This window comes from Gambusia affinis, linkage group LG15, assembly GCF_019740435.1.
Source record: "Gambusia affinis linkage group LG15, SWU_Gaff_1.0, whole genome shotgun sequence".
NCBI classification, from domain to species: Eukaryota; Metazoa; Chordata; class Actinopteri; order Cyprinodontiformes; family Poeciliidae; genus Gambusia; species Gambusia affinis.
In genome coordinates, this window is record NC_057882.1 from 7,993,081 (window position 1) to 8,013,735 (window position 20,655).

Here is a 20,655-nt window from a genome sequence, read left to right on the forward strand (position 1 = left end):
ATAAGTGGTGTATTTGCATGTCATGTAATGTATGTGTGGTAGGTAAGACAGCGCTGCATTTACATGTACTTTAGTTTTTTCTCTTGGTTGAATGTTAAAATAAATTCATCATTTCAATTCGACAGACTACGTACATAACCCTAATCCTTACTTAAAGATATATTCAAAAGGTCTGGTTGGCCACCATATCCTGTGCATATTTAAAGTTGCTGAGAATCAGGCTTGGGCAGCCCATCAACTTGGAGAACTCTTTATCTCTATTTAGACACGAGTCACCATTTGGTTTTCAAAAACCTCTACATGTCGTTTAGATGTCTTTGCTCAGAGGGAGGAATCTCTTTTGCTCTTGACACACTGAGGTGAAACATTTTCTTTAAACCTCCAACGGCGAAGTTCCCAGTTCAGTGAATGAGGTTGCGTATAACACTGGCCCCATTCGGCTGTATATTTGACACTCTTTGTCTCATTCCATTAAGTTCCTTTTCATAAAGTCCAACTACAGATCATGTTCCTTTAATGTATGTGAAAATAATTGCATATTGCAATGACATCAATTTACATATATTGCCGATTTGAGCTTGCTTGTTTGGTGTGAAAATCCTGATGGATTTCCGATTTGCGAAGGAAGCAGGTTCAGCCAGTGAGTCATTACCCAGACTAGACACCACAGTTGCATTTACCTTGAAAGCACTTACTCTGAAGTAGAATACCAAAACCATCGTGGTGCCAGTTTTAGGACTTATGATCAGTCACAGCTCCATAAGATGTCCTTCCTGTAAGTGCTTGCATGTTTAATTGCTATAGAAGAGGTACAGAAATTACAATAATATGTAAATAATTGCTGGAAAGGATAGCTAGAAATTAGTGAGCTTACTTTTTTAGTTTTTTTCAACCATTAGTGGAAACATCACAGGAGCAGAGAAGAGAGATTATGAACAACCGAGCAAGTAAGTATTTCAAGTTTTTTGCTTTTTGGTATCAAATCACTGCAATTAACAGGCAGTAAATGAACGTCACCTCACAGTGTGACACTGAGTGAGTGGGTGAATGTTTAATATTTTATTTACTTTGTACGAGAAGTCAATCCACGGACCAGTGATCTGTCCGGAGTGTACGCTGCCTCTGGCCCGAAGACTGATGGAGACAAGAATCATCCCCGCCATGAATAGAGAAGTCAGTATAATAAAAACAAACAGGAGTTATGCCTCATTTTAACCCGATCAAACATTTTGTTTGACATATTGTACAAAAGTCAAAAGTTAACCCGCCGAACCATAAAACCGAGGAGCGTACGAAACCACTATGCAGATGTACCAGTCCATCCCTAACACACAACTGACAGCAATATGTGAGAAAACTGGATTTGAACTCCAAGCTCCATTATGAATCATAAACAAGTGAAAACTGTAGAAAATGTGGGGCGGGGGCGATTAAAGCAAGCTGATGAATGCAGAATGGAAACTATAAGCAAAAAAAAGGAAAGAAAAAAGAAGGGAAAAAAACTCACGGAAGTCTATTTTTAAGCAAGAGAAGAAAAAGCCTGCATTTTTATGAGATGTTTTAATTCTTTCACATAAGCCAAGAGCTACCAGTATGGACCTATAATGAAGGAGAAAGAAAAAAAAAAAGAAATGCTTGAGAAAATTGCAGTAATGTGTCTGTGCTCTTGATATCGGTGAAATGAGGAATGTCTAGTCACACTGTGGTGTGCATTCAGCGTCAGAATGAAAGCAGACGTGTGAGGAGCCCAGGTGCAAGTTTAATCTAGGAAGAAGCTACTTCAAAGTCTCTATACAATTTCCATAATTTGAAGCTTCTGCATTTCTATTTTTTGTGACTATAATTGCATGAAAATCCAAGATCACCAGAAGGTACGATACGTCACAAAAAATTGACTTCATCTAGTTTTTCCTCAAGATTGTACTTTTAACTTTTCTTTGTATTTTCCTTTTGGAAAGATTTAGGGGAAGAAATAAAAAAGCTTTACCCTGAGACTGAACTGACTGAAAGAAAGATACTGTTAGCCATGTTTTTTTTTTATTTTTACAGGAACTGACAACTGATACGAAAGGGGAAGCCATTTGAGAAATGTAATTCAAGAAGGTTCTGTCAGAAGAGGTTTTATTCTTGGCTATTTGCGACTGTAAGAATCGATGGCAGAGCCACAGCTTTCTTTTTCGTTTCACAAAAGCAGCAGATTGCACGCAAGCTGACAAAGTTCTAACGGTGGTTTCCATTCGCTTACAGCCCACTCTCACCAGAGACTGTGAGATTGCTTTTACAAATGTTCTAAATGTTTACACACAGCAGAAAGTGCAGAAATTGTGAAATCCCTGTTGTAGAAGAAGTTACAGTAATGCAATTCAACATATTCAGAATAGCAAAGTTGGAGTTGAAAAAACAAAACAAACAAAAAACAAAACACTTCTTTGCAGTTGCATCAGACCAGATTTCTTTTGTTTTAGGTCAGTAAAAGCAAAATCTGCGAATTGTCACAACAGTGAGAGAACGAATATGTCAAGAGATTTATTTACTGATGTCTTGGAAATCAAAGGTTTGCACACATTTCCTCCGTATTTAGCAGTGTTGCCTTGGAACTGTATGACTTGGGTCAAACATTCTGGGTTTCCTTCCTTCCACAAACCTTTCACCATAGTTTTAATTCGGCCCATTCCTGCTGATAAAACATGGTGGAACAGAGTCGGGTTTGGAGGCCGCCCCACTTTCACACACCTTTCCAGATCTGCCCACAACCTTTCTACAAGATTCAGGTCAGAGCGTCTCCAAAACCCTGACTTTGTTGTCCTTTGTAGCCACTTTAGCTGGATGCTTATGATTATCGTACATCAGTACAGGACACGTTTCACTTTGGATAATGACTCTGCCTCAGCAGCTTCAGCATCTTCTCCATAGGGTTTTTGTTCTGGGGTCGTCCTGCACATTTCACACCAAAACACATCCATCTCTAGGACACACAGAACCCATTCCTGTCTAAGTGGTGTGATGGCTGGACATTTCCATCATGTCTACACGTCCATATAATTGGTTGAAAGATGAATGTGGGACCTTGACGAGCTGGTAAATTGTTCCCAAGGATGAACCAGACTTGTGCAGCTGTGTACGTCTCTTCCTGATATCTGGGCTGATTTCTTTTAGCTTTCCCTTTGTGTCAAACAAGAAAGCAGTGTGTTCAGGTGTGGCCTTCAGGTACTGTACATCCACAGATGTGCCTCCGATTCACTCAAATGTGTCAGAGTTTCCATCACAATCTGGACTTTTCCTTACAATTTAAAGAAACAGTGTTCGTCCTGTGTGCAAACTTGTGATTTTGAAGATATTAATAAATACATTTCTGACACTGTCTTTCTATCATTATTGTGGTATTTATCAAACAGCAAAAAACTTTGGTGGTTCTAACGGACCTAAAAGAAGATGAAAAACACAGAATAGAGTGAATAGATCTGCAAAATTGTCAGAAAATGTTTTGTTGCCACGAAATCAACTAAAGTCACCAAGAAATGCGTCAGCCTTCATCGTGTAACCTCTTTCTTTTGCTCCATCAACCAGACGCTGTTCATTCTGCTTTGCTCATTTGGATCGTCTCATTTGTCTGAATGTAGCAACGTTATTTCCTGACCATAACTCACTATGCAAGACGTGATAACAAGGTAATTAGAGCGTCACTGGCCTTGTTTCATCAGGCATCAGCAGGTATTCATCTGACAGAGCGAATAAGGAAATATTTTTATGTAAAATTACAAAGGAACCTTATTTTCAAACTAAAATGTTAGTTACTTAAATAATACACTTGGATTAGGAAAAAAAAAACTATTCTGTGTTGCTTCCGGGACAAAATACTTTCACAAATTCACTATTGAGGTTCTGCTGTGTTAGATGGAGTAGCATGTCATGTCATTTTTTTTCTCTCTCTCTCTCTTTCTCTCCCAGCAGTTTTTGGCAGAAGAAGTCCTGCTTGCTCAAAATAATCTTCCTGGCAGGCTCCAAGTGGTGTCAGGACAGAGGGTCAGAGCGTGCAGCCGGCTGCCACACTGCGCTGCCCTGTAATTTAGCCTCCTCTGCTTCCCCGCCCCACAGAGCTCCCATCCGTTCGTTTCCTGCGAGATGAAATGACTCTTCCAATTCTCCCTGTCTGCAGCAGAACGGGAGGGAGTGGGGGAGATGAAGTAGCGGCAGCAATTATGGAGAACCCCCCCACCCCCACCCCCCACCCCCACCCCCACACACACACCTCCACCCCTAGTCTTTCTCCTCTTTCCAACACACACTCTTACAAAGCTACAAGAGAGCCTGAACAATTTTTTATTTTTTTTACTGCTCCACAGAAAAGCTCCTTCGGCTCCACTCTGCTTGCTCCTCACCTGGTGTTAACAGGCAGCCTTTGCCTTTTCTGTATGTCATTATGCTGTGTGACGGGAGCCATTCAAGCCCAGCAGTTAGCGGCCTCACTGGAGGTGCCTTCGTTTTAGGCAGACGAAGTGGAATGCGGCAGCAAATGGGGTGAAATTGCACTGATTCACCAATTTGCATTGGATTTAGATTTTTCCATGAAGAAACTATAAATATTTTAATTTTATATACAGTGTCATGGAAAGAATTGTTTTGCTTTACTCTTTTTTTTTTTTTTTTGTCATACCTAAACATCTAAACTTGAAAATATCAACAATTGTAGCTGTAAGAAAACACGTTTCAATGGCCACAGTCTAATTACTGCCAGAACTTTGACTCAAGAAATTATTTTCTGTTGCCAGAGAGGTAAAGAGCTAAAGATTTAAAAAAGCAACACGATTCTGTACTCTGAAAAAAACAAAACCTCAATAGCAGATGAGAGATCTATCAGTCTGAAGAGGCTTACTAAGCTATTTCTTTTTTTTTTTTTTTTTTTTTTTTTTATTTTATTTAGTCAACTATCCACAACAGTACATTGAACACAGGGACAAAGTAAACATGACATTTTTTTTTTTCCCCTTCTCCCCTCCTTCCCACTCCCCATCCTGTGGTCTCTTCCTTTACCTTCTGTTTATTCTGTCCCCTACCCCTCCCCATCCATCCGTACCCGGCTGCAAACAAAAGAAACAGCAAAATAAAGTAATAAAAAAAATAATAATAATAATAAAAAAATAAATAAATAAAAAAAAATAATAATAATAATAATTATACAGCTGAGGAATCACAATCATGAAAAACCCAGGAGACTAAGACAGAGTACAGAAACATGGACAGGATGTAAAACAGGCGTCCGCGCAAGCGTAGGTACACAGATCAAGACAGAACATGGATATTTAAAACCGCACAGGTTGACAATCACTATCGATAGCCAGATTCACAAGGAGCCGCCGGGCCGGGAGGACAGGCAACTACAGCAGAGCTGGCTCCTATGCGATTTTCAGGCTCGAGGGAGGGTATCCAGTCTTTCAAAATAAGATAATAGAGGGGCCCAAGTTTTATAAAATTTTTGGATCGAACCTCTAAGACAAAATTTGATCTTCTCTAACTTAAGGAACATGGACAGATCTTTCAACCAAAGAGAAGCCTTGGGTGGGTGTTCTGATTTCCACGCTAATAATATTCTTCTTCGGGCGAGGAGAGTTGAAAAAGCTAGTACATTTTTAAAATCATGTGTTAATGATATCCCCTCCCCTGGAGTTCCAAATATTGCCAATTCAGCAGTGGGTTGGATACCTATTTCGAAAGCTTCAGAAAGGATCTGAAAAATTGTGGACCAGAAGTTACATAGTTTGTTACAGGTCCAGAACATGTGAGTTAGATTTGCTTTAGCTATGTGGCACCGAGCACAGGTTTCACTCACTGTAGAATAAATCCTTGAGAGTCTGGCTCTACTGTAATGGATCCTATGAAGGACCTTGAACTGAATTAGTCCAAGTCGAGCGCATGATGTTGACCCATTTACTCTACATAATGCTTGGTTCCAAGTTTCATCAGAGATGTGTATTCCAATTTCCTCTGACCATTCTGCTCTGATCTCATTGAGCTTCACAGTATTGAATGATGAGATGCTATTATAAATTTTGGAGATTAAGCCCCTATCTTGTGTTGGAGTTTGCAAGATTATGTCTATACCTCCCTTTGGGGGTAAATTAGGAAAGCAGGGACTATTGTTACGAACAAAGTCACGGATCTGGAGGTATCGAAATAGGGAGGAACGCTGTAAGCTAAATTTAGAGGAAATAGCATCAAAGGTAGCGAAAATTCCATCTATATATAAATCACTAAATTTATTTAAGCCTGCTCTCCGCCAATGGGCAAAGACAGGATCTAATAAGGATGGCGGGAAAGCATGGTTTTCACATATGGGACTGTAGATAGAGAAGTTTATCATATTGAAGTGTTGTCTAAATTGTGACCATATTTTTAGGGTTGAGATTACAACTGGGCATGACGAATGCTGCCTCGGAGACAGAGGAAGCTTTGAGGTAACTAATGCAGGGAATGATGATGGCTTACATGCATTCAGTTCTAATTGACACCAGTCAACATCTGGTTGATGGAGTAAACAGACTATTTTTTGTAGGTTTGCTGCCCAGTAATAATACAACAGGTTAGGTAGAGCCATACCCCCCTCATCCTTATGTCTCTGAAGGAAGCGCCTGCTGATTCTAGGATGTTTATTACCCCACATGAATGAGGATAGCTGTTTATCGATAAGTCTGAAGAATGATTTTGGGAGAAAAACTGGGATACTCTGAAACAAATACATAAATCTTGGCAAGACGTTCATTTTAATACATGCTACTTTACCCGCTAAAGATAAATTTAGGACACTCCATTTCTGGAGGTCACGTTTGAGATTATTAAGCAGAGGGGAGAGATTTTTTTCAAACAGATCAGAAAAAGAACGTGTCACGTTAATTCCCAAATATTTGAATCCTGCTCTAGCAAGAGGGAAGGGCAGATCAGTTTCTGTAATTTGGAGCGCAGAATTATTAATTGGAAAACATTCACTCTTTGAGAAGTTCAACTTGTATCCTGAGAATTTACCAAAACGGTTTAGCAAACTCACAATGTTGGAGATAGATGATACTGGGTCCGAGATGTAGAGTAATAAGTCGTCCGCATACAGGGACAGCCGATGTTCCAGCTGTTTTCTACAAATTCCCTTAAAACTCTGTGAAGTCTTGAGCATAATTGAGAGTGGCTCAATAGCTAAAACGAAGAGGAGTGGGCTGAGGGGACAACCCTGCCGGGTACCCCTGGATAAAGAAAAGGGCCCAGACCTTGTTTTGTTAGTGATTATACTCGCTTTGGGTGAAGTATACAACAGTTGTACCCATGATGTAAATTTGGGCCCAAACCCAAACCTAGCTAGTACTGCAAATAGGTAAGGCCACTCAACCCGGTCGAATGCCTTCTCCGCATCGAGGGAGACCACAACCTCAGGAGACTCCCCCGCTTCAGGAGAATGGATAACACCAATAAGCCTACGTATATTAGAGAAAGAGTGACGACCCCTCATAAACCCAGTTTGATCTGAGGAGATTATGTCAGCCATGGCTGCGTCCAGTCTCATAGCCAAAAGTTTAGCTAAGATTTTAACGTCACCATTTAGAAGTGATATGGGCCTGTATGAAGCGCAGTCTGTTGGATTTTTACCATGTTTTAGTAAGAGTATGATGTTAGCTTCTGTAAGAGTCTGTGGCAAGGTTCCCCGCTCCAGTGAGTAGTTAAACATTTCAAGTAAAAGAGGTGCTTTACTAAGCTATTTCTAACGCGCATGGAACAGCAGTAAACCTTTTCAGGAGAGAGGCCGACCTGCACTGATGAGGTCACAGAAGAATGCAGGACAACATCGCAACCGCTGCAGGTGTCACCCGACGATCCCCAAGCTGCTCCAAAAACTATTCTGTTTCTTAGAGCAGAACAGTGAAGCTTCGGCTCTTGTTACATGTGGAAAATAGAATTCAGATTCAGATATTCTCTACACTGGGCTGAATTTGATATATATATATATATATATATATATATATATATATATATATATATATATATATATATATATATATATATATATATATATATATATATATATATATATATATATATATATATATATATATATATATATATATATATATATATATCTGTTCCATGCTGCCCCAAAAAGAAAAAGGAATCTTGAATTTTTTAGTTTTCTTATAGCGATAGTACTTTTGTCAGACATTGGAAATGAAATCTGCAGATCTTATCCAATTTCTTATGAATGATTCTGATTTAACAAATCAGAATCATCTGGAGACAATCATCACACACATTCACGTCTCAGACTATGTCGTTTCACAAACACACCGACTGCAGTCGGGAAAACGCTCGGAGCTTTGTCTCCTGCATTGAGTTTGACCCCCATCTCACCGGCCTCCAGCTGAGAGGTAAGCCAATATTCTGTTATTACTTTAGCTGTGTTTGATGCAAAATAGCCCATTATATTTCCAGGACAGAGCTATTGGCTCTGGCAAATTGGAAAAGGAAAGTAATTACACAATGAATGTATACAGCTAGCTCGTTTGTCTGGACTGAAAATTGATCTAATAAAGCAAAAAATAACGCAGCAGAGACGTTCTGGTTTTAATGGGAGAGGCAGCAGAAAATGGTCCGACACTGACCACATGCGATGCAGCAGCTGCTTGCTGAAATGCTCCAGTGGCAAAAACAATAAAGCTTTCAAGCAGAGATTAAATGTGACAGTAGGAGTGAAGGTAATGAGAGCAAAGTCACAGTCTGGAAGGAAGGTCATGGTGTCTAGGCTACGTTGGAATCAGATACTTTTCGGAGACTTACAACTGCTTGTGCTGGGTGAGCAAAAGGTTTTGGAGAAGACCTTAATTTGCTTTCGAAAGAAAGTTAATTAGGCACGCCTGTCCTCATTTCCTAAACAGTCTTCTGACAAAACAGCCTCGCAGACGGACCATGTGTCGGCAGGCTGTCATGTTGTACGGAGGTCGTTACAGTACAGAGACTTACTTTCAGTAAAACGTGACACCTGTAACAATATTTTGTGAGCCTTCCTTAACAAGAATGTTCTTTTTTCTCCTAACTGAATTCCTTTATGGGTAAAAGCCAAAAACTCGGGAACCACACCGGGAAATGAAGCAGAAAAAAATGTCATGTCAAAAAACAAAAAAAAACAAAAAACAGTCTTACAGCCATCATAACCACCTCAGAACTTGATGTAAATTTTATTTGGATAAACTACCAGACAAATTCATGGAGGAAGTTGTAGTGGAGAAGGTATGTAGGTGTTAGTTTCTGATGTTGCGTTTTGTGTGTGTGTGTGTGTGTGTGTGTACTCTCGTGCACTTCCTACTTTTGGAGCAGTTTCCGGTTCCTTTTATATTCACAAATGCACTCAAACAGCACAAGAGGTCAACAAACAGAGACAAGTATTTAGGTGGACCAGAGTTTGCTCTTTTGGTCTGCGTCAGAGTTTAATGATGCATTGAAGCCCTCCCCAAATGAACTGGACTTTTAGGCAAACGGACTTGAACTTGATTACAGCGAACTAAATAGGACTGGTGTGAACACACCCTACAAGACCTCATTCACCGACCCAAAGAGCGCACTATGGTTTACAGTGTATTCTTAAATTAGTACTTAAAAACATGACATGTACAGAATAGTGTTAAGAAAAGTTCTCAAGGGAAATTTTTTTTATCAGACCTATTTCTTGTTCTGTCACAACTCTTTAAAGGAAAAACTCCTGGCATTCAGTCATGGGCTTTAGTCGGGTCATCGATTATTCATTTTTCCCTTCTGGCAATTTACAATGTGCAATTTCTTTAGGTGGAAAGATGAGAAATAATATTCCTCAAGCTACAACATGATGTCCAGGATGAGATATAGAATCTCTGCAGGAAAAAAATAAAATAAAAATCAGGCAAGATCTGCAAACACCTACAAGAATGTAAAGTTGTTGGGGGTTTTTGTTAATAAAATGAATTATCTTTCTTAAATGCATTTTATTCTGCTTCAGCTGAATCAAGCACACAGTTGGAAGTTGCGTGACAACACATTACTGGATAATCTCAAACCTGTAAAACCTCAAGCCTTATAATACAGTAAATGCATACATTTCAAAATAAACCTCCACTGATGAAAATCTGAGCTTTGCTCAGTGTGTTCCAATAAGCCACAGGGAATCTCCTCTGGCTCCAGTTTGAATAAGCCCAAAGGCCCCTTCAGGAGCTTTCTCTTTTCACACAGCTCAAGATTCCAAGCCTCTCTGCTCTTTCCTTCACAACGCCCTTAGCCTGTCTGTTGTGCAGAAGCAAAGACTTCAGTGAGAAGTGGCTTTGCTCCTCCCTCACAACTCTCTTCAGCGACTGACAGGGTTAAGCCTCACTACCTCAAGGGGAAAATATGAGATGCTGAGGTCAGGGAACGGGCCGTGAAATATTCCACATGGTTTGGTTACCTCTGAGGGACTGAGAGAAACCTGTGCCCACAGGGACGGTGATCAATGTCAGAACGAGGGAAGGAGGACAGAGTAAACCTGCCGTGACAGCTTGCATCAACACAGAGGCGACACGAGAAGCCGTCTGTGTCAGACAGATGTGTAACTGTGACTTTCAATGGGATATTTGGATTTTGACCTTTTTTTAAAAAAAAATAAATAAATAAATAAAAATAAAAATAAAGGTCAGCGTGATAGAGTTTGAGAAATTTCTTCTTCATTCTTTGTAGAATGATGATTGGAGCCAGTGCTGACAAAAACCACAAAGGTGCAACTATTTAGCCACCTATGAACGCATACACACTCCCATACACACACTCATAATCACAGTCTTTCAGTCCCGCCTCATTTCAGCCTCCTGTCTGTCTCGTCAACAGCAGTTCTTTCTTCTGTCATTGTAAGAGACGGCTTTATTCCTGCAAATGCAAGGACGTTGCTTGACTGTAGGCTTAGGAGAGCTGCATCAAAAGAAGACCCTTTGGAGACGGCTGTGGCTTTCTTCCTCCTTGACGGAGAAAGAATCAAAATCCCTTGTTCAGTTAAAATTATAGCTGGATTACTTTTGTCCCTGTACAACAGCACTGTCAGAAGAAAATCTCCCCGAGCTAGATTTATGACTTGCACAAGTGACGCAGTAAGCACGTAGCACATTTGCAGTATGTCTCTGTGAGAGGGTGAAGGCTGCTGTCCCTCATCTGGTTTTTCATCATCATCTTTCCTTGCTTTTGTCTCCCACACGCCCTAATGATGACAGGAGTGTCCAGGTTTTCAGAGAACAAGGTTTTCACTTTAATGTCTGCTTGCCTACTGTCTTGCTCACGGCTCTGGTTTCTCCCCCGTTCCCGTCTTCTGATTTACAACGTCCCTGCTGACCAATGGCGAGGCGAGATGTAGCTTGAGGCAGGGAACTCGGGGGATTCATTGTTCCCTTTCTCTCCCACTGTCTGTCTTTATTTATGACACCTCCAGCATGACCAGGAACACGCCATGACCCCGGGGGCAAAGCTAACCCACAATACCCCACTGACAACCTCTTCCAAAGCCAGACCTTTCGTGTTTTTGTGGGTCTCTGATGGATCACAAGACAATAGCTGCTCTGCTCATCGCTGTGAGGGAGTCAGATGGGGTGAAGCTTGGGTGAATAAGAGCTATCGCAGCACTGCGCGCCACCATGGAGCACATGGGGTGAATGATGGTTATGATGGAGAGTAAAGGGGAGAGTAGGAGGTCTAACGCTTTAAGCGTGACAGTTGAGTGTTGCCAGTATCATCTGACAGCGTCCCTCAGGGAGCAATGTCACATGTTTGGTTTTGTTGTTGAAGCAGACAATTTGAAGGGCAGAGAAATGAAAACATCAATGCTCCCCTCTGCTAGCAGGTAATGCGTTACTGACAGCAGCCACTGACGATGGATTGTGAGTTACGGAAGTCCTGATTTCCCTCTGAATTACGACAAGTAGATGCAGTTCCATAGTAAGTGTGCCTTGGTCAGCTGTAAGCTGATTCAGCATTATTCTGAGTACTTGAGACATCTGCTTTGGTCACTAGTGAAATTAGATGGTTCTGCCTGTGTTAGGAGATCAGTAGCAGATTCAGACAGTCGCCCACAAACGTGGAAACACCTGACAGAACCAACTAATCCATTCAGTAAGCTCAAGTAAGTGTAAGTAACTTTAGCCTTGGTAATTAGCTTTACCCCCAAGAGTGGAAATAAGGAAGGCAGAGAATACTCGCTCCTGGGTGTTGCTAAGACAGTTTCTATTGTATGTGTTAATGCATATTAACGTATAGCTAAGTAAATTCAACTTAGGGGTGGTGGGTTTCTTTGTGGAGTTCTCATTATGGATGGATGTTTTTTTTTTTTTCTGGGTCCTCCAGTTTCCCCTGATAATGAAAAATATCCATTTTAGTTTTAAATGAGTCCACGTCAATGGACCCACCGTGTTGATTTCTGTGTGAACAAGGTGGTTGCTTCCCGGACCCCCTGCAGTCCTGGACACAATAAAGTCTGTGTGGAAAATCTTTATGAAATTGGAGAAGCTGGTCAGTTTTCCAGTAAAAGGCACGTTTTCTCCAAGGTTTCCCAGAATTAGTTGCATCACTATAGGAATTCTTCCAAATCTAGCTGGTGGCCGACTCACAGCATGCATTCTGGTTCTGGTTCAAAATCTATTGAAATATTAATGCATTTCAATAGATTTTCTGGGCCCCACGGCCCTGTAAGCAGCTAGTCAGTGACATCATCTATTTTCACACCGGGTATAGATTTTTAATCTCTGGTGGATTCCTCTTCCTCTGAGAAACTGTCCTCATATGGGAAGACTCGCATTGAACAACAGCACAGAGACTGGTGCCAGAAAACACAGGCAATGACCGGTTTGTAGTGGTAAATGGCCTGCGTAAACAGAGCTGTTGAAGCAGAAAGCGGCTTGAACACCTGTTTGACCGAGCTTTAGAGCAGGTGGACGGGCCAAAGAGCGAAGGCCACCCAGAGCCTGGAGGAAGAGCTTCACCGGGGCTGTTGGCTGGAGGGTCGGAAGTTAAATACAGCAACTGATATCAATCAAGCGTACAGCTGTTCAAACAACTGTTTTTGCATGTTATATGCACTCCATTACCTCTTCCTCAGTCCTGTGGACATGAGGAACTACAGCATATATCAGAGAATCCTCGCCCAGCATGTCCAGCTTAGGCAGGATTTACCACTGCTGCAGACTTCAGTTAGGGTCCATTCCCATCAAAGATTTTCTATAAGAGAAAAGAGACTCTGCAACATTTTTGCATAGACCAGAGGAAAAGAGAAATGTTGCAAAAGAATGAAAAGAAAGATGGACGCGTGGTCAGATGAGCATTTTGTTGAAAATCGTCCAACTAAAACTTGCTTCATTCAGGTGCACATCCTGAAAACCGTGGCCTGATAAGGAATGTTTTTTATGGAAACAATTAGATCACGTGAGATATAAAGGTTTACCGTGACTTCAGAACTCGACTTGAACTCTTACATAACAATGAATGCATGGAATGTTTTCCCTGGTAGGGTTCCTGGGATCGTTGATTTTTAGTGTGTGTTTTAAATGACATGTTTTCATGACTTTATGCTGATGTACATTGTAGATTATGTGATTAGATTGTGTGTTCTGTGATGAAGTTTAATTTGGTAGTTTTTCTCCTTTACATGTCTTTTAAAGAAAACTAAACTACCTGTGTCCCTTTGGCAAGCTTTGTGCCATTAACTAGCATTCACAAATGCAGTTTTGACTAAACCATTACCAGGATTTGATTGTTTTGTTTTGTTTTTTTTGCTAACTTTTATCATTACCCCATGCTGAAATCCTTTTTGTAACCTTTGTTGCATTCAACTTTTGATGATTATTTGATATAAAACTGCATTCAGTCAATGGTTAAAAAAAAAGGAAAAGTTGATGAGAATGATTGTGTTTTGCCCTTCCAATAAACATTTATGGTGTTGATGAAAATATAGGGAATGAAACTTTCATTTGTAGAAAAAAAAGTTCTTTATGTGTTTAAAAACTTGGAACATTCATCATGATTTGACGTGGACTCAAGCTGATAATGGCATTCATATTTACAGTCATATTCAGACAAATGCATTTTTTAAAAGTTGATTTATTTTTTTATTTCAGTAACTCAACTGACAAAGTGAAACACATTATGTAGATTACTAATCCATAGACTTGACTTTAGGTAATCATAATGATTTCCTGCTCATAGCTAATGAAAACACTATATTTAAAACCAGAACAATAAAGTAAATTTCTATTACAGAAATGTGCACATAATTAAAAAAATATATTTAACACCTACTTTAAGGCTGTTAGGGTAGTATTAACTACCTTTAAGAACCATTTCAAAGGGTACTTTTAATGCTCATTGGAAAGCCTTATCTATACTATACATGCCATTTATGCCAGTTTCTATTTCATAAAGGGGCTTTGAATGTTATTTCTTTTCACAGTGAGCCAATTTTACACACCAAACCCAAAAACATAACTGGACAAGTGAGCGCTATTTGTTAGACATTAATGGGAGGGAAAGAGGCCTCTGACGTGCCTCCACTCTGGGTGAGGTCAGTGTAAGTCAGTGGAGTGACCAACAAGGGGATAAATGTAGATAAGTACCGAGAGGTTTTTGGATGCTGAACGTGTGTGTCAGCTGTAGCTCATGTGTTTAACGTTCTCACTTCACGCTGTAACAAGAGGGAGAATAAATGGTAAGCTGAACAACAAACGAGTCATGAAAGCGTCAGCTGCACAGAGGCCAAGCTGTGTGGGTGCAGAGAAACACAAATATCTCTCCAGTGTATTTTAGCTTCTTCTGATGATCTCCTCCTGAATAGGACAAATCCTAATAGATCTTGTTTTCTCTCTAGCATTAAATACGAATCTAACAGTGGAAGGTTACTATAAAAAACTGACCCTCGCACATAAAACTAGGACAGATGAGACAGTTTATGACTATTGCTTCATGTATTTTTAGCAGGCAGAAGAGTGTAGTCAGTGTTGTTTATGCATTAAGAGTAAGTGTATCACTAGTAGCTCAGAGTCCTGGAGAAACCTACAGTTCGAGATATTGCTGATATTGATTAGCAAATCATTTTTGTCTGTAGATGTGTTTATCTGTGGACATGAACAAGATGTGAGATTTGTACTCCTTCTGGCAGCTGGGACTACGCTGAATCATTTATCAGTGAAAAACCTGGGCAAAAATATCACATACTGTAGCCTGACACAAGAGAAGGTCATATTGTTGTGGAAGTCCTCCTGCCTGGTTTCGGTCTGAAAGAAAACTCACTCATCAATCATCAATGTGCGGTTGCCCTAACAACCCACATCACAACGGTCCTGGATAGAGACTCCCGTTGGCCCACTTGAGTAAGCAAACACTTTGTTGTTTGCTTATTGTCATGGAATTAGAGCTAAAATCAAACCCACAAACCCACAAACCAGGCAGCACTAAGAGGGTCATGTTCTTTGATTTCTCCAACACATTTCAGCTTAGTCAGAAAAGATGCAGGTGGAGGCCTCAGCAATTGCCTGGATCCATGACTACCTGACAAACAGACTGCAGTTTGCGAGACTGAAGGACTTGTGTGTGAGCAGCACGGGAGTACCACAGGGAACTGTACTCTCACCATTACTTTTCACTCTGCACACCTCAGACTTCCAGCACATGTCAGACTCCTGTTATCTACAGAAATACTCGGATGATTCTGCAGTCATCGAGTCTTTCAATGATAGTTAAAAAGCAGAGTACAGAGAGCTTTGGAGCACGGTGTGGAAACAGTTATCTCATCTTGAATGTGAACAAAGCAAAGGCAATCATTGTAGATTTAAAGGAAAACAAGGTTGTAGATTTGGTATAACACTATCATGATATGCCTTAAAAGATGAAATTGACTTGAAAAGGACTCGTGACTGTATTGGTAGAGATCTTTTGATTTGAACAATCTTCTTAAGTTAAGCATCACAAACTGCATATCATGATCATACACTTAATTTTCTCCATGTTTTTTCTTGTCTGTTATCTCCAACTGCCATTAGAATGATGACAATTCTTTGGCGTTTTGACATTTAGGATGTAGAATTGACGGACGTCTAAATAAAGAAAAATACGGTTTTAAAGTTTGCGTGGCCAGTCAGAACAATAGAATGAAGCCATTTCATGGTTATTCTGGTTCCTGATCTGGTTCAGTAGCTGCCTGTCTATTAAGGCTTTGGATTTGTTTTGATGAATATTTTCACCTAAAAAATCTCATTAAAATTATTACATTTGCTGATTGCAAGCCCCTGTACTTAATGCAGACTGAGTGGAAATGATTGCCAAGACTTTTTTATTTTTTTTGTTTTCCTCGTGTGTTTTCACAGCTTCCATACCAACCAAGAGAAAAAAGCCTTTACGCATGTGCCAAGAATAGCAAAGCTCTCATCTCAAATTCATTATATCTGCAATATGCGCCCTTTTCCCTGCCTGCCTTCTTCATGTCTGAAACAGATATAGAGCTTCAGTAGATCAGAAGGATTGAGTGCTCAAAATACAGCCACAGGGATCAGTGGTACCACATAGAAACACAGATTTATTCAGCTAAATGTTGCAGCAATAGTTGCAACTTAAACGAAAAGTGGATTTCTGAAAGACCTCAGACAAGAATAACACGGGAAGGTCTTTCAGGTAAATACAAACAAACCATTGGTTTCTTTGCAATTGTGTTCATGTCAACAAAGACATTGTGACTATTTTTCCTATTTATTTTTAGAAGTGATAAGACATCTAGACTACGCATTTGGGTGGAAGTGCAATTAAATATAATATAATATTAGTCAACAGATTTCACAGCATTTATTTATATTCTTGCATATGAAATATTATTAATTGCTCCTTCTTTTTGAAGACATCATAAAGATTATGAAAGCAGAGCTGATCTGTAGAGACTGAGCTGTGTTTTGAACTGAAGCCTAATCAGGACAGTGAAAACCAAAATGTTCTCTTTCAATAAGGAAAGGCCTAATAATGTGTTAAAGTTTTAATGGATGTTAAAGCTGGATTTCAAGAGTGACTGTAACGTAACCTAAACTAAAAGAAGGGTTTTATTCTGTAATTCATGGATGTGTTTTCTGCAACTGTATTGACTAAGTCTGAGGAGAACAAAGAGGACCACAATAAATCATTACAACATTTTTTTTCCACTGAAAATGTGATAAATATCTTGCAGTACTCAACTGAAATATCAAATTAATCTTTCGAAAGGGAGGTAAAAATACAAAAACTGTGGCTTCAGCTAAAGGATGCAAAAGTCCAGAATTTCCTGCTACAAGAGCTTAACTTTAGTTTACATTAATCTGACTCAATATTTTGATGGCAGGTGGCGATTCAAAAAACACTGAATGCTGAAAATAAATTAAAGTTTGTATTAGCTTGGAGCTATTTGATTTAGCTATTTAGATAAATTAATTATTGTTTATTTTCATGTACTTTGCCATTTTATTATCACCGGCTATCCTTTGGTTGTTTTTCTTCTTGTTTACAGCTCATATCAGTTTCCATTTTGTCTTTATTTTACCCTCAGCCTGCCATTCTAATCCCCTTTTCAGATGGGATTATTTCCTTGTTTGCCTCTACCTGCTCCCTTTCCCAGCTGCCTCCACTCTTCCGGTAATTAGCTCTTCTGGTTCCTTTTGTCATTTCCACTGTACCCTCAGTATTTAAGCTTTTCTCTCTCCTTTTACGCTTGTTGGACTCTTCCATTTACTCCATGGTTCCCTGTTTCAGTTTTGTTCTTCTGCTCTTGTGCCCTGGCTCTCGGTGTGTTCCTTACATCATTGTAAATACAGTAAAGAGATTTTTTTTCAACATGATCCTTCTTAGATCTTTTCAGAACTACGGTCTACCCTCTAACTCACCATTCATAGCAATTTGCCCTGATGCAGATGATTGCACCAGGGCAATATATATTTCAACTGAATATGTTTTTTTTCCCATTGAAATATACAAGGTATATGTCAAAGAAAATGTAGAAAACAATTTAAAATGACTTGTTGATGTTTCATGTTTTGCACATGCTTATCTGGAGAAGATATTGAGACTTTTTGCTAACACTGTTTTTCCCTCTAATCAGTTCAGATCCTAAATATCGCATCCAGTCACTGCTGTTTCAGAATAAATATCCACTTAAATATTTGTACAAACTCTAGACAAGATCATGGTGTTTTTAAGACAACGAAGAAACGTGGAGAAAACCCCTTCCTGTATTGATTCATATTAACTGTTAGCTGCTAATGAGGCTGGTGTTGAAATCTGCCTTGGAGATTCCAACATATGGTTGGATGGATGGATAGAAAATGTAATAAATGGACAAGTCAAACTTAGACGTTATTATTCTTCACTGCTTGCAGACGCTGTTAAGACACATGTGATCTGTGATTCATCCAACATTTGTTTAAACAATGTAAGTTTGATTTGTTTTCAATTCCCCTCAATAACTTTTACATCGTAGAAACAATATCTGCTTGTCAAACAGATTCAGTTCAAAGATACGTTCTTCTAATATCAGGTCTCTTAGGTGACGAATAAAACGAATTTCCAAGCTGCTGTTTCAGGTTTCTGAAATTAATGCATTTGTACGTTATGAAGAGGCACACGCTGTATCTGAATAACAATACTAAGGCCATGTGTTGGTCCATCTGCCAAGGACCCACAGCCAAACAGCACCTCGCTTTGACTTCTATAAATAAAATCATAGGCCTCGTCTCACAGGGGCCAATAGGGGATACCCTCCGGACCCCTCCCCACTCTGAAGCACTCTTTTTGTCAGACATCTCTTTTCTTCATTGCTGTCTGGGCCCCAGTTATGGCTGGACAGAGGTCACTTCACTTTCATTTCTATTCATGTCAGGAAATGAATTGTAATTCCACAGGGCCGCACTGCAACACATATCCATCTTAACAAGTCAATTCATGTCTGACCAGCTCTGTGTTTTCCACAAATCAGCTGAAAAATTGGCCACGGGTGTGAAATCACATTCATTTATGCTTGGTACAAAATCATTCAGTTCAGAAATCAAGCATGATTGGACACAGACAAAACAATGATGCCATTTCACTTGGACTAAACAAGTATGCAAATCGTCAGCGTGCAGATCGCGTGAAAAGATGTTTTATCAGGTTGTTTCACAAAAACAACTCCACAGAAGTGATTCTATATCGATGGTGTAGTCTACACATGTGACACTGCAAAATGCACTCGTAGCGTAAACAACCGAGCTAGTAGAGGCAACGTGTGTGACATCAGAGATCTCAGCCTTGAGTTAGGCCTGTCAGGTGTGACCAATGTGAGAACAGAAAACAACAACAACAAAAAACACAACAATGATGAAGCTACATTTGGAAAAGCGCTCCCAGAGACCTCTCATAAAGAGAGGCTGTGAAATAAGACAGCAAGAAGCGACAGCTTTCGATGCATTGACTGGAAAAGTTAAACTCAATTGGGAACAATCCAGCTAAGTTCTATACATTGCACAGTGAATTATTTAGGATTTTTAAAGTTTGGTTCTTTTGGGATCTCGTGGATGTTACTCATAGAGGATAACTCTTATAACATCCAGTATTAATCCAGATTAGTTGGTTGAATGGCGAGTTTGTTAAGGGTCCATACCAAAGTAGATTTATACAATCTTAAAACAGATAACCTCAAAAACATACATACAATACATACATATTGTATGTATGCAATAACGCATACATACAATATCCTCAAAATATAATTTTGAGGATATTTGAACCATTCTCATGGTTTGCATTTGGCCATAATTTTCACAAACTGCAGATTGTTTACTCTGGAAATAGTGCTGCTAAGGACCTTCTGATGGGCATGTGGATAGGACAAAGAACAGTAATATTTCCTTTAATACTAACAACCAGCATAATATTTTCTACCATCGAAAATGTGGTTTATATAACTTTTGTTCACTTGATTATATTCTCTCGCAAACCTCCTGAGGACCTACTGCGTATAGTTGGTGCTTTACACTTCATGTGAAAAAATATGACACGAAGAGGGAAAAAAAAAAACAAAGGAGTATGAGTCACATTTATTTACAAAAGGAAGACCTTATGTTCTGGTGACACTTTGTTTTCCAGTTGATCTTCAGTAAACTTATGGAAACTGTTGTTTTTGGTGTGGAAGCCTGCTGGAGTTTCTGTTCTCTGAATCAGGGTGGTCAGAAACGACCTGGCTCTGCTGGCGAAGCGCGCTCCGAGGCAGAGACGCATGCAGTGTAAATCTGGGCGGAGAGAGAGGCGGTTGCGTTACATGAAGCGGCAGCACCAAGAAAAGTCATTCATATTCATTTCCTTGGCAACTACCAGTGTGTTGAGATGTACCTGCTAGAACAGCCTCAGCCTCTGTTCTAACAGTTTGGAAAAACCTTTCCTGCCAACATCCATCACTTTCCACAATACATATTTGAAGAACCTGAGTTACAACATTTAAGTTCCCTTTGAGATCAAAAAGTATTATTGCCTTGACTTGAGCTGAATTGAATTAAATTGAAAGGTAGAACCAACAGATAGACATAGCTATCTAGACGCGCTGCAGTAGGAAAATCTTTCAAGGTAGCGCCGATTGACAGAATTTCTTTGTGTACCCAACTGTGGGTA

General features: G+C 39.7%; 1 protein-coding gene across 3 annotated transcripts in view; it reads right to left on the reverse strand.

Annotated features, from left to right (window-relative positions):
* robo3 (roundabout, axon guidance receptor, homolog 3 (Drosophila)) overlaps positions 1 to 20,655 on the reverse strand; it is a 183,300-nt gene that overhangs the window by 107,318 nt on the left and 55,327 nt on the right. The window lies entirely within an intron of this gene.